The following is an 11254-nucleotide window of genomic DNA, read 5'->3' as shown; positions in this document are numbered from 1 at the left end:
TACGCTCCCCAGCTCCTTACAAACTGGAGCTCAGAAATCGAATTTAATTTGTAATCCTTATTACAATGGGAGCTACTTGTAGTTTGATCAAGATAGATTTTAACTGACCCCTTGAGGCTTCATTTGGCTAGCATTGAGCTTTGGAAATGATAATGTTGATGCTGAAGTTTGCTGCAACCCAACTCATTCTAACCCTGCTTGAATAGTCACTATCATGAATCACAAATGCAGCTTATATTGGAAAACAAGGCTTGATATGAGTTGTATTATGTCACTCAGGCTAACAGTAAAGCCCTCCTAAACTCACTAAAATAAGAGTTAGTAATAGACCCAGTTGCATGTTCTGGCTTAGTGTACCGGTCCAAAGGACAGGCAGTCCATCCGCTATATAACATGGAACCAATCACCCAGGCTCCCTGTAATGCCACTGCACAATAGGCTGGCACAGGCTCTATGGTTTACTTGGTGTTGCGTGTCCAATATAACAATTCTTCATCACATCCAGTCTGCCTGTTTTTCCTGCTATAAACACTCAAAACTTAATCAGCCCTAGGTCTCATCTTAGATTCAGGATAGCCTATGCCATGCATGTGATGTCATATTCTGGTGCTCAGAAGAAGGATGGCAGCACATAATGGGTGGCTGGTAGCACTGCCTTGGCTTAGACCTAAAGCAGCACCAAAGATTAATACACTGATTAGGTTGTTTATTCGTTCTGTCACGTCCAACTCTTCATGACTTAATGGACCAGTCCACGCAAGAACTTCCTTTCGAAAGGAATACAGACTCTAATCTCACTGAAGCAGCAATACCTTGGAGATGTCCAGCTTTATACGAGGCAATTAAAAGTAAACTTGAATAGGTTGGATAAAGCAGTAATGTGGAGAGGCATATGCATGAGGCATATATTTAGCTATGCTAATACCCCTACTTGTAACCATAGAGCATTTATTCATGCTTATCCATATGCATGAAATGGAACACTTGGATAGTTGCGCCAAATGCACATTTAGATAAAATTACTTGGTCTACTTTGGTAGAGGACATCTACCTCAAGGATACTTTTTTTTTCTTTATTCCTCTCATCAATTGTTAGCTATGGTAAACACATACTGCACATTATCATGGGAGAACGTTTATACAATGTTTGTGAGACATATCTGGTTTTACCAAATATGAAGTTGCATGTAGGTCTCCACTTGCAGTCAGTAACATGCAATGCCAGGCATCAGTCGTCCGTGGAAGACACTGGGATCATGTTATGGACATGAAAAATTATTTTATCCCAAACCACAACAGATCATAAGTCAGATGGTGGGCCAGCAAGGGACATAAAGGCGAGTGACATAATGGTGGAAACCAAAGAAAGAGTACTACATCCAAGCTCACCTAAAACATTAATGCTATACTGCTCTACTATATAAGTTCAGCTTATATATCTGATCAAGAGAGAAGGTCTTGGCACCAAAATGTATAGTTACTAGGCAGAGGAATGGTAAAACATGACAAAACAGCAGCACCATAGGAACAATACAATTTGAAAGGATTTATGATACATTTGAAAGCCATAAGATGTTCTTTAATTTCCATAATAACAAATAAGTCTGTGCATATAAAATACTTGCAAATACAAAGACGTACCCAATAGTTATAATAAATACTTTAAGTAGACTTCTAATGATGAAATAATACTGAACGCAAAAAAATCCTCTGTTTGTTTTGCCACCCACCGTTCAGATCTAGTATGGGCTGTGGAGTACACTGTTTAATTTACTGCGAAATTATTAAATCTTTACGAGGAGTGAAAAAGTGCCTGTTAACTTTTTTTGGACTAAAATAATGCTGCGACAAAATGAACAGAATTTTAGACATCGCTAAAGCTTTAGGGGATACTAGATGTCTTAAGAAATACATCTTGTAGAGTGAAATAATTCCAACTCATGCCACCTGGCCTGTTCAGTAATTCCAGCACACGTTAAACAAATGATAGTTTCAGGGTCATGCTGAGAGAAATCAATGTGTCATTTAAAAAAATATATCTCCAAGTGCAAGGTTTTAGCTAAACCGACACTGTACTGTCAAACAAATTAGGTATAAGCATTGAGGTGAATTATAGCACTTAAAGATAAAGTACTTCAATGTTCTTATTCAATAAGCTTAGACATAGAAAGACAGTTACTGTCATGGCAATTAATACCATGTTTGATATAAACCACAAAGCAAAAATTGCTTAAAGTGGTTTAAATTTTCTATCATTTTTTTTTCTATTTTCTAATTTATCTATCCACAGTAGGCTTTGACTTAAAGGGATTATTATTGCTTTTTCACAACGTGTTTGAAGGGCTGAAAAATATAGTCCTGCAGTTCACTGTATAATTCAAGAGAGAGTGTAGAGATCATATCAAGGATCTGTCACAGAGTGGGGAATAGAAAGGGAAGGCATGATGATAGTTGAAGCGTTGGTGCCCAGATGCAAAAGAGGCATCCTGATGCCGATCCATGGACGTGTCTTGTCTTGCTTGGCACCATTGCTTGATATTTTGTTTTGCACACTATTTGCAATTTTGATTTCTTCCATAAAATAGGTGCAACAGCTGAAAAAACGCAAAAAAAAAAGAAAATAAAATAAATAAATATATTAAGTAGTACAGTAAATTTAGAAATACAGTAACTTTCAAAGTAAGTAACCAGATAACCCTGGTAAATGGCCAAGCCACCTATGACAAGGCGGGTTAAATAGGTTGTTATTTATTCATATTGTACAATATTAATTATATGGACTGCCCAGAGTACAAAGGTGTTCGATGGAGTTGAGGTCAGGGCTCTCTGCGCACCAGTCAAGTTCCTGCACACCAAACTCATTCAACCATGTCTTTATGGAAGCACAGCCTAACTGGCCAGTGCCAGCTCTTTTGCTCCCTCAAGGTCCTTACATGCTATATCTGAGTGTCAGGGTTCAGGGAGCTGGTGCCAGGAGCCTGCGAGGGCCTCCCTCCCCTGCAGGCCAATCAGAGAGCAGGTGGGTGGGCCCGGTATAACAGTAGGAGTTGTACCCCACTGATGGCACCCCTGTACCTGGGAACTCTCCAAGTGAAGTACTTACGAGGGTCACTTCTAGGTAGGGGGGTGGTATTTGGCAATAACCACCCTCTGTCAACTTTCCCTTTATCTAAATCCTGCTTAGGACTAGACCCATCTCTATGGGTAGCTGGCTCTGCCTCTGTGTGCCTAGCCCCACCCACATGGTCAGCTAGCCCCGCCACTCATTCAGAAGATGCTGAGCTTCAGGTACCCTTCCTGGTAAGTTTCCCAGTTTGCACATTACAACCAATGATTCACTTATTAAGACAAATTAAATCCAACCAGCCTTCCAGCAGATTCTTTAATGGGGCAAGATAAAAAACATACATTTATTTATATAGCTGGAAAATAAGGACATGTATTGATTGGTTGCTAGATTGCGCTCATCTTGTGCTATTGAATATTTCTCTCTTTGAAGTTCTATGAGAACAGCACATGCTGGTCACAGCTTTCCATCAAATTCTATACATTTCCTCTTTCCTTTCTCTTTTTTTATCTAGGTCTTAGTGGAAACTAATCTAGCCAGACCTGGGGCCTACTAAGAACCCTGAATGGTGGTAAACACCTCAGGGTAGCTATTCTGACAATTTTCCCCGACACCACTTTAGAACGATGATAAATCAGCCGAATCAAGCTTAATAGCTTAATACTCAACATATGGTGAATGCAAAGTTAGGTACAATATATGACGAGGAAATCCTGTGTGACTGAAAATAATGAAGCAGTAAATATCTTCCCGGATCTTGCTGATGCTGCACTATTTTTCAGAAAGCTCTGGTTGTTAACATCTACTTTGTAAATATACTTTGCAATAAAAGCTGGCATTCTATTATGCACTAAAATGGTACAATAATTCTTTATGTCAGATCCAAATGCGCAAATCCCAAATAATCTAATTAATCATTGATTACAGATTACACAAATTATTTGTTTTAATAAAACAGCTTTATTACTACTAACATTTCTCCTGCAGTCAATATTTACTGTGGTCACCTCCCCAACTATTGAAAGTAATAGGTGTTTATAGTTGCAAAAGTGGATCGACAAATTTTTTTTGGCATATGGATGCAGTAGCATCATCCATCACAATGCCACACAAGGTAAGCGTGATGCATGTGAACTCTGCTTTACCAGAACATCAGACATCGTTATTGTGCACTTTTTCTATTAAAGCAAACATTACGTACTATGATATATATCCTGTAGATTCACAGGGGCATTACCTCTGTTAATGAAAATCACTATTGTCAAGTTACGTCACAATGACATACAATTAACAGGCATGAATAAATGTGACAATTTGTGATAACGTGAGGAATTTACCTGTGAGAAATACTGACACAACTATACATTAATGAAAATATAAGGGTTGAGGGTTCATCCACCCACCATAGACTATACATATAATCCAATATACAGCTCTATCTTTTTTAATTATGAATAGAGCTAGCTCCTGTCAATTATGTCAACTTGAAGTAACCTAAATAGGCGGATATACTTTGTTCCTGGATTACATTCTAGGTCCACCTAATTGAGTTATTTGCTGCTGTCTATTTGATGTATTCTGAGAGAACCTGCTTAGTACAAGTGATGTGTGCTGAGAAAGAAACTAGATCTTTATATACTTTATATAACAGACCAAGGTAAGATGTTTTTATGCTTTGTTATATTGTATGTTGATGTGTTTAGATTTTGAACATGTTCAATATCTTTCCAAAGACATAATTGATGGTATTTTAGAAACTCATTATATTTGTTTTTAAATAAAGCAACTAAGAGAAGAAGACAGTTGGTTGGCTGTGAAAATGATTTATTGGATATCAAGTCAACTGCCAGCATTAGTCTGCAGTAATGCTTCAAAGACAGTCAAAATAAAGTAAAGTGTTTAGTTCCTGGCATGGCTAAGTCAATTACCTCACAAACGTTGCACACTGCATAAAGTGTATGCTAAAACATTCTGGCTATTTATGATCCCCAAGAAAGAAATGTGAGAAAAATGTGCAGAATTATAACTCTATAAACTTTTACTTTTCTCTGTAAAATCTTACACTATGTCTGCTCACTGGTAATTTTTACACAGTGAATCCACCAGTTCTCATGCAGGTTTTACTATGACACCAGAGCTGTTCCCATTTGGACCATCCATACCATTCTCTGTTCCTCACTTACAACACAGTCCTGTACATCGGAAAGGTGCGAGTAATCCTGATAAGGTAGAGGGGAATCTGCTGCATTTGTCACCTTTACAGTAAGGGGGTTTATATTTCAAGGTTGGCTCACTGAATTGCATCTTTGGGTCTTTTATTCAATGCTAATACTGGGCAATACCTTACAAAGGGTTTTATGATCAGGCAACTGCTGAGGACATACAGGATGGATCCCAAGGTCCTGGGTAGACATCAACCAATATCATATCTTTTTTGCAGTAGACCTAACATATCTGCTTCAGGTAGCATGTATTTCCCCCAGTGTAGTCGAGCTTCTTAGGTATAGATTTTTTTCTTTCTGTTTTTGGGGCCTTCTAGGTTGGGTATAAATGCGTGTCACCGCTGAGATGTGTGTATTAGCGGCCACGTGGTGGCGCTGTACTCTGCATGGTCGACCACGTGGCTCAGTCTGCAGAAGGGTAGCGGGTTCATCACAATATCTGCTACCCGAGGAGGTCTGGAACCAGCCTGGGGAGCCATTGGAGGAGGTCCTTCCATGGGAGCACCGGTGAGGCGGCACGATGTGGGACGGGCATGAAGGTAAGCTCCAGAGCTGTAGCTTGCTCCTTTTGTGGCCGAGGCAAGAATAGAAAAGTGAGCCTCCCAGCTATTTTTTTACAGAGGCTATTTTATTTACACTGCTCTTACACACTGCCTTTATACACACCTGCCCATAAACACGCATATACACATACACTGCCCTTACACACAACTGCCCATATACGCTGCCTTTACACATACCTGCCCATGAACACACATATACACTGCCCTTACACCCCTTTCTCTCCATCTTGCATCCTCCACCTTCCACTCAATTTTGGGAGCGTGAGGTCTATCACTCCAGGCCTCTGCTTTAGTGCTCCATCATCAATATGCGCCGTCTATTGATAAAGAGCACGGGGATGACATCATATCTCGGCGCTCGGCATCAATTGACGGCACGTAATGATCAGGGAGCAAAGAAGCCAAGGTCTGAATTGACAGACCTTACGTTCCTTAATGTTAGACCAGTTACAAGGAGATTGTGATCTCCCCAACCAGTCTTGCAGCTGCTGATCGGGTGGCTGTGCGCCCCCTCGCAGCTGCGCCCGAGGAGAGTGCCTCTCTTGCCCCACCGTTCCTACGGCCCTGGTAAGTTCTTACAAGCAGTTTGTGACGACCTTTGGACCAGCCCAGGGAGAAATCACACCTCTTCCCCCAGACCAGCCGCCTCTGCTTTGACCCTGAGATGGTGATGTCAAGTCCAATTGGACAGAATGTCTCACCATGTCAGTATGAAAAGTATGCTTCAAGACCTTCATGAGTTAACGACTTATGTCATGTTCATCTAGGAGCTTTTGAAGACAGATCTCCCTGTCTGGCATTGGTCAGCTGATTGTTTTTTCTGTTGGTTTGGTGCATGAGTTAACTGTCTGCACTGCACACACCTAAAGGATTAAATATAGGACTCTCCCTGGTCTTAAGCCCCAGTGATTCTGATTGTTCCATTTGGCTGATATGCACCAGGACTTGGGTGGTTGCAGCAGAGATAAAGCCTTTATGCACCCATGCCAGCTAGTTTTTTAAGGTTATGTTCAATTATGACGGTTTAATTATTCTACAACCTTGCAACTTCAGGGCAAATGATGTCTGCTTAATATTACTGAAAACCCACCCATGTCATACATATTAATGTTATGTGGGTTAAGCTTTGCCTTTTATGGTAAAAAGCAGAGTTATTCTAATTGTGCCAACCTTTAGTAGGAGTGTACTGATTTTCTTTTGTGATCAATGTATATATATTGTGTGAAATTGTAAAGCTGTCAGACCTGCTTGCTTCTGTGTAGATCTTTGTGCAGCTGCTTGTATCCGGAATAAACTTTTATGCATTCAAAGAAGTCTGGTGGTCATCACAATGTTTAATTTCCACAATACTTTGTTATGCCCTTGGAGTCATCTTGCCTGGACACCAACTTCTAGGGAAAGTAGCCACAGTACTTAATTGTCTTCATTTATAAGCAAATTGTCTCACTATGGATTTATGAATATGTAAACTCTTTGAGATTACTTTGAAACCCTTTCCCTTTTACACAACTCAAGAATTCTTCATTGCAGGTCTTCTGAGAATTATTTTTTGTAAGGCATGGTTCACATCGGCAGATGCAACTTAAGAATAGCAAATTTAAAATATTTGGTTTTTAAATGTCCAAGTAGATCTAAAACCCACCTCCAATCCGGTTTCATTGATTGGACTCCAGATTTGCTAACTCCTGGCTCCAATTAGCGTTTGTTGAAGTGATTAGCCTAGGGGCTCACATACTGTTTCCAACCCATGCAGTGAATGTTTCAATGATGCATTCAATATGGACGTGAATAATACAATAATGTGTGTGTTATCAGTTAACAGATTGTGTTTGTTCATTATTGTTAGTTAGATAAAGGTCATATCATATTTTAAGACAAATTTATACTAGTAATTACAAAGAGTTCACTTACTTTGTCTTGCCACTGTATGTTTCTATGTCTTATTAGTTTGTGGGGGTCATGTTGACATTACCTCAATAATATATTTTGCTTCATTTATTTAATTATTTTAGCTACAATCTGAGCACCCTCTAAGCTGAGACATTTTTCTGACAGACCAAAGCAGCGGTTTAACAATTTGTTTCTAAATCTGGAACAAGAGCACAGCTGAAGCAACAGAGATAGCTAATGACACAGTCTGTTATAAATCCAGATAGCTGGAATGTCCATAGCCTCTGCTGTATATTTCTGGTGGTAATATAGTGTGTCATTCCAACACACTCATCACGTTAACATCTTGGAAACGTTTTGAAAGCATATTTGGATATTCTTAAACAGCACTTTTTCCTTCACACTATCACACCTGCTATTATTCACCCCTACGTAAACATGCCTGTATCTGTAACATACATATTGACTAATGTTATGTACTAGCATATACATACTTACCTACTTTAAACAAATAATTTGCACATCCATTGGTTGGTTGAAACACTCTAGGCAGAAAGGCCTACCAAGGTTGGAATGTTAAAAATAGAGATACAATGAGGTTCATTCAATGACCTGACTAAAGTGTGTATAACAGTGTGAATGCACAGAAAATGCTGCAATGAAACAATTTATAGACTTGTCCTGAAAGCTATTCAATGAGGTGTATAGTTCGTATGAGCACTAAAATGGATACATTTTGCTTGTACATTTCAGACCATAACATTTTTCATCTATCATCAACTAGACCTGACTCTACTCAATGTAGACACAGACAAGAAGTGATAAACCACAATGTACATGCATAGTCAAGCTAAAAATATTGTATAAATCCCTCAGGTCCCCAAGCTCCTTAATCTGGTCTCGTGTTTTTGAAATATGGACACATTTGGATGACAAACTGCCTAATAATAATAGTGGGGAATAGTAGTACAGGGATATGACAATCTTCTCAGATTTATTACTGGATCAATAGAAGGCATGTTTAATACATTTGTTATAACCCTGTGTATGTGTTTTGCCCAGAATGAAATCTGTTGTATTGAAAAAAATGCCAATTTAAGCCTTATGTACAAAATAATTATTGATGATTTACTTACATAAGCATTAGCTCTAATGAAGAACGATGGATAAACCTTCAACGTAAAGTTACCTCTAAATTATTGTCAAGAAAAGTCATTTTTGTGTTCTTTCTGTGAACAGTAATGCTCTAGAAAACTACAGAGAATATGATATTCACCTGACCCTGAAACTGAGGAGATTCACAATATTCATATACCTCGCATAAGAATGATGATTTACCAACATTAGCACAATGTTGTCTGGGGAGAAAAAAAAATGAAAAGTATAAGCAAAATGCTCCTGCATAAATGCAGTTTGGGACTTGGGGTCTTATACATTAATTGGAGTCAAATGATCAACAATGTCTGAAAAAAGGCATTTATCCTTTAAGTACTTGTTCCCATGACAACAGGCTTATGTTTTGAAGAGACTCCTGTTAAAATGTGTTCCCTAAAGTTTTGTAAATGAAAGAGTGATTATTGCTACAATATATTAACTTTAACTATAATATAACTATTATAAATCATTTTTAAAAAATCTCTATGTAACATTATGAATATCCAACATACAGAGCAGTGGTGTAACTACAGGATCACAAAGGTTGCAACTGCGATGGGGACCATGCCTCCTCGTTCCAGTTAAAATTGCTCAAAGGGCCACCAGTCCAGGTAGGAAGGGCCCTTTCTAAACTATATTTTTTTTTTGCTATTTAGCTAGTATTGGAGAAGCGTATAGAGTTTATGGGGGAATAGGTTGGTTTAGGTTTGATGAACAGTTAAGGCAACATAGAGCATTAAGCCCTTCTAGTAGATGGGAAATACATAGCCAACCAGTTGGGCATTTGGACAGATGCAGGTAGAAGTTCAGGTTATAGTGATTATTTCAATTGGGCTCTGTTTGAGGGTGTTTGGCCCAAGGAGTCGTGCAATTGGGGATGGTTAAATAATTTGGCACTGATGTCATTTTTTTCCAATATTGATAGAATCAACATTTGGTCTTACCCACAATGACATTAGCCCGCTAACCAATGTAATCAGCCAATGCACATAGGGAGAGCTCCAGGTAGCTGTAGCCTGGAAGTTCCTTTATAAGGCAACAGGACATAAAGCAATAGAGTGCACTCCCCCAGTTTTGTGACAGAGGAGCTACCTTCTCCTGTACCTTCTGCCCCAGGCCAGAATATCCTGCTGCCAATTTGCTTCTTTCTGTAGGAAGAATGGACCAGTTAAACTTTGTTAAGTTATGAAAGGGAAAACGCTTCCTAATTGACATCAAGCATTGCCATCTCCTAGCAAGACAGCTAGCATTTTGTATTTTACTATAGAATAATTAAATATTTTTAGGAAAAGAGTAACTTTAATCTAATACAGGTTTTAGAAAGGGAAGTTCAGATAGATCTAACTCATCCTCAATAAACTCTCACCTTCCACTCTATTGTATGAGTGAGGTCATGACTAGACAATATTAATTTCATTATCTCCAATTTACAACTCATTATTCTTCTGTAGAAACACATACTGAGAGACTCACATTTTACCACCCTTTAAGTATTGTTTTTTAAGATCACACTCTAGGAGAAAATCAGTATTAATTATAATATTAATTTTGCCTCTGATGAAACCTCACGGGAAGCAAAAAGCATGACTGGAGTACCCTCGATCTCCGGGCCAGGCTCCCCACCCAATTTCCTTAACCCAATAACGATTGAAACTTGGGTTGAAAAAGCCACAGCCAGTTTTTTTAATTAACCAACTCAATGCCACACAACCATAGGCCCGACAGCTCATTGCGTTAAGAGGGCAAAGGCTACCAAACTGAACATATAAATATAATACATAACATCAATTAACATAAATAATTAACAAAAACCATGCCTACCAGGCAAACTAGGGACCCCCACACAGGGACGGACATACCAAGATGCCCAAACCCAAACCTGAGGCTCCCAGCACCACCTATTGGGAACCTCCAATCAAATGCTCTCCCCCAGAGCATTCACACCCCCTAGACATAACACAATAAATAGGGAAGGAGGTTGGAACAAACAACACAAGGTAAGGTGACGACAAACTTCGTGTCACAACCCAGTAAATAACCACCCCCTAAACCCCAACCTACCAAAACTGGTACCAAAGCCTGGCCCTACTCGAGAGCCCAGTCAGGGCCCACTTTGGCCATGCTGGCCCCCGCAGGCATCATGTTGAGAAAGATTGTGTATAATCTAGTATTATATAGAAACCGAGTAATGTTAGGACTACTGAGATAGGGCCCGTATAAGTAAATATAAAAGCACAATTAGTTATACTTAATACAATTTATAAAAGGGGCATTTTCCATGAAGAAAATAATCTGACATGATTTGGAGCCCAAACCTAAGATGACAGTTTAGTAAACAACTAGTAGATATGGACTGC

Source organism: Sceloporus occidentalis, unplaced genomic scaffold (genome assembly GCF_023333645.1).
Source record: "Sceloporus occidentalis isolate IW3139 unplaced genomic scaffold, rSceOcc1.0.p SCAF_26, whole genome shotgun sequence".
Lineage (NCBI taxonomy): Eukaryota > Metazoa > Chordata > Lepidosauria > Squamata > Phrynosomatidae > Sceloporus > Sceloporus occidentalis.
This window is presented reverse-complemented; position numbering follows the sequence as displayed.